Genomic DNA, 12,500 nt, shown 5'->3' with positions numbered 1-12,500 from the left:
TCGGGGTTTTCAAATACCAAACCAAACTAATTGCATCGGATTTTAAATCTATAAACTAAACCAAACTAACAAAAGTCGGATTTTTTCGGGTTGCTTGAGTTTTTCAGGGTTGTTCCAGTAAAGTCTTCATACAAAAGATATAACTTGTACTTCAAATATTTCTTTAGTTATAGTAAGATACGACTATTTAGTTAAGATATTTTTAAGATAAAAACACAAAATGTGAGATGAGAGATGACATTGTACTAAAATATTCAACAACAAAAAAAGTAATGAAATTGCATAAAATAAAATGATCATAATCTAAAACTACTAAGTCATGCTATAATAAATACGACTAATTTTATAACGCATATAGAAAATGAACATAATCTAAAATTATACAAAGTCATGCTCAATAAGTACGACCAATAGAGACGAGAGCTTCTCACTCTAGGATGCTTCCTATCAGTTAACGCTGGTGATGGCTAGGAAATCCAAGACCGGTACGAAGAGACAAACGATGAAGGAGATAGATCAAGCCACTACGAAGGTGAAATCAACTGTTCCGCAAACGGCGGACTCGAAGAAACAGAAGAGTCTCAGCGTCTTACATGGAATTGCTGCCATGTCAATACACCAACTAACCACTCCGATCGCCGGAGCAACGACGAACCAGGCCAGTGCCATGACGAGTAAAGCAACTACTCCTAAGGACTCGGCTCACAAATCCTGGGCAGACGAGACCGAAAATGACCCAGCTGCTAGTGAATCGCAAGGTAAACCCAGATCCCTAGACCCAAATTTGAATTGGAGCAAAATTGTAAAGGGAAATACCCCAATTGAGGGGTATGATCTCAGTTCCCTCAGTGTAGAGAGAGGGAATATAAAAATTACGATGGAGGACATTAAAGAGGAGGTAGCGTATTGGGAAAATGCAGTGGTATGTTACGTATTGGGATCAAATCCTCCTCAAACTATTATAGAGGGATATTTCAGACGAATTTGGGGGTTGTTGGGGATTGACAAAGTAGTTCAGGTAAATCGGGGTGTGTTCTTAGTAAGGTTTGATGACCCTGGAACAAGAGCTAGTGTGGTAGAACAGGGTATCCAAATGTTTGACCGCAAACCCATCATAGTCAAACCTTGGCAGCCAGATATAGCAGTAACCAAGCAACTGATGGATAAAATACCAACTTGGATCAGACTGAGGGGACTAGATGTGAAATATTGGGGAAAAGCAGCCTTGACGAAAATTGCAGGGCTGGTGGGTAACCCGATAAGAGCAGACAGTGCAACAACCATGAGGGAAAGGATGACCTATGCAAGGGTCTTGGTGGAAGTTTCATTAAATGATGAGTACCCAACCTCAGTGATGTTTGAAAATGAACACGGCAAAATCGTAGAGCAAGAGGTGGAGTTTGAATGGACACCAGTTTTATGTTCAAAGTGTAAAAACTATGGACATGGACTGCAAGAATGTAGGAAGCAAATCAAAGATGTGGCAATGCAGCAGGCCAGGCTGCAGAAACTAGGAATGCAAAATGAGGAGGAAAAGGAAGATAAGGAAACAAACCAAACTAAGGGGCCAAACCAAGAGGGTGATACAAACCAGCCAATTGATCAGAAACAACAGCCATTTCAGGAGCCAAAGAGGTATTATGGGCAGAGACAACAACGAAGGTATGGGGGAAATAAGAAAGGAGGGGTGACAAAAATCGTGCTAACTAATACAAAAGGGAACAAGTTTGGAGTATTAAGCAACCATGGAAAATAAGCAGATGATGCAAATGACAAAACAAGCACCTCCCAGCCTGAGGGAGGACCTGTGGGGAATGAACCTAATATGGAGCAGGCTGGGGAGACCCCCCCCCCCCCCCCCCCCCCAATGGATAAGATAGGATTTTGGAACACTAGGGGTCTAAATAGACTGGATAAACAGAAAGAAATTAATCTGTTTATGCACAATCATAATCTCAGTCTATTTGGGCTCCTAGAAACAAAGATTAAGAGAGAAAAAGCTCAGAGAGCCTCTCTTAATCTATGTCAGGGTTGGTCCTATACAACAAATCTGTCAAAGCATCCAGGAGGTAGAATATGGATACTTTGGAAACCTTTGGTATATGAACTACAAATAAAGGTGGTAACCGAACAACTAATACATTATGTAGTAAGCTCAATAGGGACAGGGGAAAGATTCTATATGACCATGATTTATGGGTTCAATGATCAGGGGTTAAGGAGTAAACTATGGGAGGGGATTGTATCAACTGCAACACAGATAGATGGGCCATGGGTAGTAATGGGGGACTTTAACAATGTCCTAAATAGAGATGAGAGGCTGGGCAGAGATGTTACTATGGCTGAAATAAAGGAGTTCCGAAAATGTGTACAAATATGTGAATTGCAGGATCTAAGATCATCTAGGGCATTCTTTACTTGGAATAATAAGCAAGGGGCTGAGGACAGAGTATATAGCAAGATCGACAGGGTACTGGTCAATAACGCATGGACAACAAACTTACCACCATCTGCAGTGCACTTCCATAGTGAAGGACTAATGGATCATTGCCCGGCAATCATAAGCTGGGAAACCACTTTGCCACAAATGAAAAAGACCTTTAGGTATTTCAATATGTGGAGCATGGCTCCAGATTTTATAAAAAGGGTGGAAAACAATTGGAAGCAACCAATAAGGGGTACCAAAATGTATCAACTAGTAAGGAAATTGAACAGATTAAAAGCTACGCTCACGACACTAAATAGAGAGAAATTTGAGGAGGTAGAGAAAAAGGCAGAGAAAGCAAAAGAAGAACTCACTACATGTCAGGTGGATTTACAACAGGACCCTGTGAATGAAGGACTAATACACCAAGAAATGGAACTGGCCGAAGCCTACACATTATGGAAGACAGCACATGAAAAATTCCTAAGGCAGAAATGTAAAGCACAATGGTTGAAACAAGGAGACCAGAACACTAAGTTCTTTCATAGTGCAATGAAGGCAAGAAGAAATGCAAATAGGATCTTTTCAGTACAAGATTCAAATGGAGTGACCAGAACTAATATGGACGAGATTGGACAAGCTTTCATTGAATTCTACACGAACTTACTCGGGACTACAAAACCTGATAGAGATCATGTGAATAGCAACTTAGTGAGACGGGGGCCAATTGTCTCAGAAGAGCAGAGGACCCAACTACAGGGTGCCATAACAGATAAGGAAATAAAAGAGGCACTCTGGGCAATAGAAGGAAACAAATCGCCTGGGCCAGATGGATATGGAAGCCAGTTCTATAAGGATAGTTGGGCCATCACTGGAAATGACCTGATAGGGGTAGTACAAGAATTTTTTACAACAGGGAAACTGCTCAGCAACTTGAATAATGCAGTGCTAACGTTAATACCAAAGTCCACTCATGCAACAACTGTGGGGGACTACAGACCCATAACATGTTGTAATACAATCTATAAGGTCATCTCAAAAGTACTATGTACAAGAATGAGGAGGATACTACCGGACATAATAGCTGACAACCAAGGAGCATTTGTAGCGGGCAGATCCATAATACATAATGTGCTGATATGTGAAGATTTGGTAAGACTATATAATAGGAAGAATGCTACCAAAAGCTGCCTGATTAAGATAAATCTAAAAAAGGCATATGATTCAGTCAAATGGGGGTTCGTGGAAGAAATGCTATATGTACTGAACTTCCCTCCAAAATTCATCAAGTGGATAATGGTATGCATAACAACAACCCAGTATACAATAGCATTGAATGGGGGTCTGTATGGCTCAATAAAGGGTCAGAGGGGGCTAAGGCAAGGAGACCCGGTATCTCCACTGCTATTCGTATTATGTATGGAATACATGTCCAGGATAATGAAAGTAGTAGCAGAACAAGAAGGATTTGCATTCCACACAAAATGTAGGAGCCTACAGTTGAACCACCTATGCTTTGCTGATGATGTACTACTATTCTGCAAGGGAGAGATGACTGCTGTGATATGGATGCTAAGAGGATTAAAATCATTTACAGCAGCATCAGGGCTAGAAACAAATGCCTCAAAATCAAATATATACACTGCAAACATGACCCAACAGGAAGTGCAGGATCTATGTGACTTAACAGGCTACAAAAGAGGCAGCATGCCATTTAAGTACCTAGGAGTACCTATCTCCCCAAAGAAACTAAATGCCATAGACTGTGAAGTATTAATAGAGAAGTTGAGCATGAAAATCAAATCATGGGGCACAAGGAGCTTATCATACGCAGGCAGGGTGCAGCTAATAAACTCAGTGCTGCTGCACATGCATTCGTACTGGGCCTCCATGTTCATACTGCCCAGGAAAGTAATGAAGAATATTAATGCCATCTGCAGAAGCTTCTTATGGGGAGGTGCAGAGCATACAAACAAGGTTCCATTAGTAGCATGGGACCTAGTGTGCAGACCAAGGAAAGAAGGGGGCCTAGGGATCATAGATGGAGTGACTTGGAATGATGCTGCTATTGCCAAGCATGTGTGGAACATTGCAAGGAAAGCTGACAACCTATGGGTTAAGTGGATTAACCACATATACCTAAAGGAGACACCATGGAATGAATACAATGCTCCTAAAGACTGCAGTTGGTATTGGAAGAAAATCTGCTCCATAAAAGACAAGGTAAAAGCTGGCTATATACAAAATGGGTGGCTGGAAACTACGGGGAAATACACAGTCAATAGTGGCTACAAATGGCTCAAGGGTGCACTGGAGGAACAGGCATGGAGGAGATGGATATGGAGCAGGATGAACATACCAAAACACAGCTGTATAGCTTGGCTAGTAGCCCATCAAAGACTGCAGACCAAGGGGAGACTATTCAGATTTGGCATATCCCAAGACAACCTCTGTGTGGTATGCGGCAATAAAGAAGAGACAACTGCTCACTTATTCTTTGAATGTCACTTGTCACACAGCTGCCTGGAAGGGATCCTAAAATGGTTGAAGATCAACATACACAACAAGGAAGGAATGGGACTATGGAAGAGAATGATTAGGAAAATACATGGCAGAAAATGCAGGGAATTTGTCATGGCAGTTCTAACAGCTCTAGTGTACTTCATATGGAAGGCAAGAAATGAAGCATTATGGGACAACAGAGTAACTCTACCTCAGAGACTGATAGAGAAGGTGCAACAGGAATGCAAAGTAACAGCAATGGAATATGTGGCAAACGGAAGAACAAGCAGAGGGAAGAACTGGATAGTACAACTGTATAGGGAAGAAAATACTTAAAATATAAAGAACATAGATGGATAGGCTTAGGAAGAAAGAAGAGATATGTAGGGAACTATGACTCCATTTTACATACTGGATGTTGCTGTATTTGCGGAAGAAAGAAGGAATAAAAAAAAAAAAAACCAGGTTACCAAAAAAAAAAAAGTACGACCAATAAGTACTAATTACATGACAAATATTAAAAAATAAAATAAAATTCTGTTATTTATTTTTACTGTCTAAACCAATATAAAACTAAAGAATAGATATCCAATATTATTGTCATTACTAGTGTTAGAATTGAATTTCTGTTGTTAGCATTAATATTGATTTGATATTTGTTTGTCTTTATTTGAGTTAATTACTACTACCTATAGGCTATAAAACTTATTGGATCATTCAAAATTCTAATTTCAAGCTTGAAATAATATGTAAAAACAAAAACCTATGAAAAACTATGAAAAAGTTTAATATTTATAAATTACATTATAAATAAATAAAAAATTATGTATAATTTTTGTTTGAAACTTTATAAATGTAATGTCGAGTTGGTTTGATTCAGTTTGATTTTTTTAGTTAAAACCAAACCAAACCAAGAATGGTCGGGTTTTTCTTTTTAAAACCAAACCACTAGTCGAATTTTTTTCTTCGTTTGGTTCGAATTATCTGTTGGTGCGGTTTGTCGGTTTCCTCTGTACACCCCTAGTGAATCTTATTAACCAAAAAAAGAAAAGAAGGAGAGAGAAAAAGAGAGAGTATGCGTTGTTCTATTTTCTTATTGTTCACAGTTATGAATTTTATTTTAAGGATAGTTATTCAGAAAGTAATTTTTATTTTTGTTTTGTGCTAAGAGAGCCGTGAATTTATTTTCTTTATTTTGTATCAAGTCGATGCTCTCAGTGAGTGGCTTAAGACTCACAAACACACAATATATTCATTCATTCTTTTGAGTTGATTTATAAAAAAAAAAAATAGATGTTTTTATGCTTATTAGCTTGTTAGTTCTACCATTTTTGCATTTATTTTGTTAAAAATTATTTCTTTGGTAGAAAACTAAATGCAAAATCAATGTCTATACCTTTTATTTTACTTATCGCTAGTTTGTTTTCTTTCTATTTCTTATGTCTTTTCATTAAATCTATGATCTCTTTATTTGTAAGAGAATTTTTATTATGACTGTGCGAAGCGCGGTCAAGTATACTAGTATAGTATATTCTAACTTCCTAATAATTAATGATTAGGCGACTCAGAAATTATTTGGTACAAATATTTTCGGTACAAAAGAAGAAGGATTCCTGGTTATTTAGACCTTATCGAATAATATGTATTAGTTAGAGTAATCTCATATACTCGCCTAATTACTAACTAAACATATATTATACAATCTACGAAGTTATTTAAGGAAAAACTCAATTTTATGGCCCAGTACTAATGTTATTCCTGAAGTGAACTTTTTATAAGAGATTCATAAACTGTAACACATAAAATCTTTGCTGGGTTATCATTAATTCATCATCTTCTATTCAAAATATAACTTGTCATAGAAGATTATTTCCTCATAAATTATTCTTCCAAAACAATACCAATTGCTTTTTCTTTCTTTACCATTTTTTTTTATTCTAACAGCAAACACTTACATGTGCAAAATTCTGGGCAATCATACTTTGTTGTAGTTTGGTAGAATCACAAGAAAGATAAAACAATTAAGAGGAATACAAGAAAGATAAAGTCCTTGCCATGTCAAAGCTTTTGGGTAGGTTTGCTTTATGGATATATGTTTCCTTTTTTCCACTTTTTTTGGTTAAATAAGTTTGGTACCCCCACTACATTGGATTTCATGCAAATCCATGCAATATTATTACGTTTAAATTCTTGAAATCACCTATTTCCCATTTCACAAGTTATATTTCTAACCTTGGTGTCATGTAATTTTTTTCGGCATAACTATCTGATATTTGGCGTCTACTGCTCCGATTAATTTAAATTTGTTCCACATAGAGTCTAAGGGGGAAGCGCTCTCTACTCCTTACTAGGATTTTTTCATTCTCATGACTCAAACTTCGAAATCTCTAGTTAACGATGAAATGATCTTATCCATCCCACTTGATGGTCAATTATTTCTATGGATTAATATAAATAATATCATAAGATGAATGAATAGAGAAAAGGCTGATGACAATGATATACATTTTGGTACATAGACTTAAGAATTTATCACAACTTCACCATTATATTAGACATGGATTTAAGATTTGAATTTATGGGTTCAAGATGCCACTGAGCGCACTGATTGTTTGATCAGTTATTGGTTTCAAAATTTAATACTCCCTCCGTTTTAATTTATGTGAGCCCATTTGACTGGGCACGACATTTAAGAAAGAGTGAAGACTTTTGAAACTTGTGGTTCAAAATAAGTCTTGAATATTTGTGTGACTGCATTTCATCAAGTGAATTTTGTTTCCAAATTAGCAAAGAGGTCATTCATTTTGGCACAGACTGAAAAAAAAACAGATTCACATAAATTGAAACAAGAGAAAGTATTAAGAATACATTAAAAAATATATTAAAATTTGAGTTAAAATGAGTCAGACTATAATTTAGATGAACTCACAGATATTTACTCTAGACTAGATTCTTTTTCGGTTGAAAGTGATTTGCACCCAAAAACATGCAAAAAGGTTGGATGGAGAAAGGGAGTGGGACAAGCTTATTGTGAAGTGTACACTGTGCCAAAATGATACAGCACAGAGTAACATGTGAGAAGTTGGATGAAAAGGGTAATGACTCTAGCCTAAAGGGCCACGCAATCTCTAAATACCTTCATTCCTTTTAATTTATGAGACATACTTTTCTGTTAAAAATAATTAATTTTATACTTTTTATTTTATTTTATTTTTTGTTTTTATAACCATATAAATATTATTCCATGGTTAAAGCTACAAGTTTTAGAAGGTTTGTGGCAACATAAATACTATTGCATGTTTTAGACCAAAAACAATAACTATGCCTCAGTCTCCATAAATTGAGATCGGTTATGTGACTGTCTACTTCTTTATTTAAGTTCATGCTATATCATATTTTACACCTTAAAGATTAAAAAATTTACTTTTCTTTTAATATCAATATAAACTATGTCGTATATATTGAAATAGACAAGTCACTCACTCAACATTTTATTTGAGTATTTGAGATAAATTGTGTGAACCAGTGAAGAGAGTGAGTGAATGTTATGTTCATCTTTTTTAGGCTGGATTATTTTGTTACCTTTTGCATCTGCTTTCCTCATCCTGATGTGATTGGTCGGCTACCCCACCCCCTTGTACACCCAAAACCAGAAAAGAAAATTTATTTTTTGTTACATTAATGTAACTGAGATTTACTCATTACAAATAGTAAAATTAAAAAATTATTTATCACACATAGTTTAATTATTCTAATGACTTCAATGTTAGATAGTAAGTAGGTAAAAATTAGTTGCTTTAATGTGAAAAATAAATTCATGATTTCACTATTATAGCGTATAAAGTTTTTCAGTGATCATACGTTAAATTAATCTATCCACCTCAATATTTTAAGGTGAGAGATTGGTTGCAATCACCTCAATGGTAGGTGAGAGCTACAATTGAGATCTCTTAGAGTTAGAGGCAGATCAAGGATTAAAAATTTACGAGTTCTTACAAGATTTGAATAAAAATTACTAAGTTTACGTGAACAATAGCCATGCCTCCAGATCCGCCCGTGCTTGGAGTGGGCGAAAATAAAAATCATATTTCTCTTTTATTCTTCCTCAAATCTTCAAAACAATTTTTATCACATTAAAATATTCTAACTTTATCCGTTATAACTGAAATGACACGCTGATATCTTCCAACGACTTGACTAAGTAAATAAATCATCTTGAGGAATGGAGCTACAATAATATTTTGCTTGAAGGTAAAATTTATTGTGTTAATCAACCTAGTGTAAGATTGATATCATAAAAGACATAGTGAAATTTCATAATTCATGGATCTAGTGCAATTAGGGAACTTGACTAAAATATGAACCTCGAAGATAAGTCACATTATTGTTTTACTACAATTTTGGAGTGTTATCATATGCTATTAATTGAGTAGATTTTATCCGACCACTTAAACCCCAATTTGGCTTACATCTAAGTGAATACCTTTATTGTTAGTACTACTAAAATTAGGAGACGATAAACAAGGGAAAAAATGCAAATTAGGGTAATCATATCACAATTGAAGTAACAATTCAACATATTCATACAGAGTAGGAGCTTAAGTAATATACATTGACAATGCTAACAAAACTTTCATTATCAGTGAAATTTTAACCAATTATAGTAGGCTACTATCTGTTTTTCCAGGTTATAACTTCAATATAGGGAATTACCTACTGTTGCATGTGAATCACTATAAAAAAAGCAAATTTCCAACAGAATCCATCGAAATTTAACTTGTCGGGAACGTTTCCGACAAACTCTCTGTCCGAAATCCTATATTTCCGACGCCATTCAACGTAAACGCCCGTTAGAAATTCAGGTTTGCTTAGTAATTATGAAGTAACCTAGTCGTGTAAATTATTTATACTGCCAATGTACGGAATATAAAGTGGTAGGATTTTCATTTGGACCACTAGATTTTCTTGAGCATATGACAAAAATTACATTGAATAGTATTTGTCTTGTGTTATGTCCCCATATGGTAAAGAGTTTGTGAAGTTTTTTGTAAGGTGCAGTAGAGAAAAGGACAAAAATGGTCCCTTAACTATGATAGTAGGTTCAAAATAGTCCCTTAATTATGCACTTAACGGTTTTGGTCCTTTAAGTTTGTCACAAGTTAACAAAAACAGTCCCTTAACTATGAGAGTAGGTTCAAAATAGTCCCTTAACTATGCACTTAACGGTTTTGGTCCTTTAAGTTTGCCATAAGTTAACAAAAATGGTCCCTTAACTATGAGGGTTGGTTAAAAATAGTCCCTTAAGTATGCACTTAACGGTTTTGTTCCTTAAGTTCACCAAAAGGTAATATTTTTAGTCTCTGACAAATTATTCATCGAACTTTGTTTGTTAGATTTGACTAGAACTGTAAAAAAAAGGAAAAAATTAGCGAGAACTCACATCTAGAGGTACACATTATTAAAGAAACGGTCAAATACCTTGGGACAAAATTGACGGACGTCAGTCGGTTATAGGAAAAAACCTACAGACTTGATAATGTTAGAAAATGGTGTCTCGAAACACAAAGACCGACGGACTCTATCGATTAAAACTGAGAGAATCCATCGGCTAAATAAAATACACTAGACTTTAGAAATAAATTAGAAGTAGCAGAAACTAAAAAAGTTGTCACTACCAAAAACAAGCGGAAAAAAAAATGATGGACGGAAACCGATGGATAAAGTCGAGGGACACTATTTTTTTTTTAATAATTTTTATTGTTTTTTATGAAAATCAAAGGAAGTCCATCGGTTATTTTTGAGGAAAAGTGCGCGGAAACTATTTAAAAATAAAAGAATCACTACACTAGAAGTATTTATTTTTCTCGAGTTTTCAGTAAAAACGAATCTAGCATATTTTACTTAGCGAATGGACTTCCTCGATTTTAATTGACAGAGTCCGTCGGTCTTTGTGTTCCGAGACACTATTTTCTGACATTATCAAGTCTGTAGGTTTTTTCTCAGTTTTTTCCTATAACCGACTAACGTCCGTCGGTTTTGTCCCGAGTTATTTGACCGATCTAGAGTTCTCGCTAAATTTTCTCTTTTTTTCATAGTTCTCGTCAAATCTAACAGAGTTCGATGAATATTTTGTCGAGACTAAAACTGTTAAATTTTGGCGAACTTAAAGGACCAAAACCGTTTAGTGCATAGTTAAAGGACTATTTTGAACCTACTCTCATAGTTAAGGGACTGTTTTTGTTAACTTGCGGCAAACTTAAAGGACCAAAACTGTTAAGTGCATAATTAAGGGACTATTTTGAACCTACTATCAATAGTTAAGGGACCATTTTTGTTCTTTTCTCGGTGCATCAAAATACAGTGGCTAAAATATCCTTTTTTGTAAATGCTTGGTTCCAATTGATTTACTCTTTCACAAATGATCCATATGGTAAAATCAAGAGGCTGTGATTTCTCCAAGTACATATTAAACTGTCAGATCAAAGCACATCCACAGGATCTGGATTGAACTTGAAGAATATAAGAATCTTTATCATGGTCCTACAAGGTACCTTCAATGTCACATGACTACGCAATAATGGAGCAATAAAGGGAGAGATATGGACTGTGATCGAGAATTTAGACATGGTTCTGAGTTGTTAGAGTGGATTCTGAAATTCATATCTAACTCTAAATTTATCTATATATATTTGTTCCATTTTTTGCACTTGAATATAAGATTTGGCACCAAAGCAAGGGATATGGAAGGTGAACCATAATTTACACAATGTAATTCTGAATCAAGAGTGAGTTTTGAAATATATATATATATTAGTCAATGAGCCAGCGCTTCGCGCGGTTGGAAAAATTTGTTTAAATTTATTATACCCTTTTTTTCATGAAAAAGAAAATGCTTATATATATATATATACTTGTTGCATTTTTCGCACTAGTATATTAGTTTCAACATGTACACCAAAAGCAAGGGATAAGCTTGGTGATGCATAAGTTAGACGAGTGTATATATATATATATATATATATATATATATATATATATATTTACTTAACTTGTTGCATTTTTTGCACTAGTATATTAGTTTCAACATGTACACCAAAAGCAAGGGATAAGCTTGGTGATGCATAAGTTAGACGCGTGTGTGTATATACATATACATATATATATATATATATATATATATATATATATATATATATATATATATATATATATATATATATATATATATATATAGAAACTTGTTGCATTTTTCGCACAAGTTTATTAGTTTCAACATGTACACCAAAAGCAAGGGATAAGCTTGGTGATGCATAAATTAGACGTTATGGCCCCGCCCAGTAGGATTATACTGGGTGTGTTGTTGTTGTTGTTGTTGATTCTGAAATGATAGAGTGAGAATTGAAATGTATATCTAGCTCTATGTTTATCTATACTTGTTACACTTTCCATAGTTACATATAAGATTTAACACAAAAGCACTCCCGAAATCATGATGAAGAGAGAGAATAGAAGACGAAAAAGGTCCTTTTAACGAGGTCTTGCATTAATTAATACACATTCAAAGAGAACCAAA

Source organism: Lycium barbarum, chromosome 4 (assembly GCF_019175385.1).
Source record: "Lycium barbarum isolate Lr01 chromosome 4, ASM1917538v2, whole genome shotgun sequence".
Taxonomy (NCBI): domain Eukaryota; kingdom Viridiplantae; phylum Streptophyta; class Magnoliopsida; order Solanales; family Solanaceae; genus Lycium; species Lycium barbarum.
This window is presented reverse-complemented; position numbering follows the sequence as displayed.